Genomic DNA, 1,464 nt, shown 5'->3' with positions numbered 1-1,464 from the left:
GATCGCCACGCACGCACCCACGCACACAAATAACTCCTTGGGAAAAGAAAACACCTGACTTCGTTTATTTGTATATTTCCAAATATATATATATATATAATGCCCGAAGGAAATGCAAGGGCGAAGGCAGAGGCGCCGGGCCCGCTGTAGAGAGAGGGTGCAAACGCGCTTTCCTTTGCGACTCAAGAGCAGGATTTGTCTGCGGCGTGCTGCCGCGGTCCTCGGCATCCCCCGAAATGGTTACAACGACGCAGAAGGTGAACAGGCCCGGCTGAAGCCAGCGCTCCCTCCTTAAGCCGCCAGTTCTCCATCGAAATGGATCCCGTCGACAAATGCCTGGGCGAGGGAAATCGGATTCCGCCCGAAACTTTCCTTCTCCCCCCCCCCCGCCATTCCTGCCCCCTTGGGGAGGAGGATCTCCTCGGGGCCGGCTTACCTTGAGCCGAGGCGATTAGAGTTTCCCCCATTGACACCGCAGCCGCCCATTTCCGACTCTTTCATATGCTCAGGAGCAATTAGGAAGTCGTTCACACCTCGGCCAGATCCTAACAAAACGGCCGGCTCGAGGCTTCGGCGCGCACCGTTCCCCCTCTCCGTTTTTGGTTTGCCTGCTCCTTCACCTCTTTGTTTTTGTTTTTCCCTGCCACTCTCCTAACAGGCTAATCAATAGCCATTTTCTGATCTTCGGTCCCCAGCTGATCCTGCTGGGGGGGGAATGCGGGGGGGGGGCGGGAGAGGCGAGGACGACCGGAGAATGACAACAGGGCGGCAGTGCTTGTTCGCGGTCCCAAGGTGCTCTCGCGGGGGGTGCTGGGCGGGGGTGGTGGGGAAACCCCGCGAGCGGGAGGAGGGGCGTCGGGGTCCAGGCTGGGGCTCAGCAGCGGCATGGGATCGGCAGCGGCGGATCCGCACTTCGCATTGGCCTCTTGCCTCGCCTCCCACCCCCACCCCCACCCCCGGGGGTCCAGGAGGCCGAGAACTTGTCCCAGGCCCCGATCTCTGGACTTCCCCGGGCCGCAGGGGCGTCTGCTTTCGCTGGAGGGCTGGGCTGGGGGGGGGGCTCCTTTCTGAAGGCCGGAGAGGCCAGGCCACCAAGCGGGCTCGCCGGACTGGGGAGGCCTCCCCGCCCCCGCCCGGAGCCCCACTGTTGTCTCTTTGTTGACAGTTCCCGGAGACCACTTGAGTTGTGCCCGGCTTGGCAGTGGGGCGCTGACGTCAGGCCATCACGTGGCCCCGCCTCCTAGTATATCTTTAACTGGAAAGTAATCTATCAGGCAGCCTTTTTAAAAGGGACTTTCAAAGTGGCAGCCGAGTTCCTTATCACGCCCGGTGACTCCCCGCCCTCCCCGCGCTCTTCTCCGGCTGCAAGGGAGAACCGGCCCCCCTCCTCCCTCCAGCGGGAGGAAGGAAAAATAAAGGCCAGAAAAACAATCGCTAGGAGGGAGCGGCGGTTTTGTGGCTGGG

This window comes from Gekko japonicus, unplaced genomic scaffold (genome assembly GCF_001447785.1).
Source record: "Gekko japonicus isolate JY-2015 unplaced genomic scaffold, Gekko_japonicus_V1.1 scaffold479, whole genome shotgun sequence".
NCBI classification, from domain to species: domain Eukaryota; kingdom Metazoa; phylum Chordata; class Lepidosauria; order Squamata; family Gekkonidae; genus Gekko; species Gekko japonicus.
Note: the sequence above shows the minus strand (reverse complement) of the source record.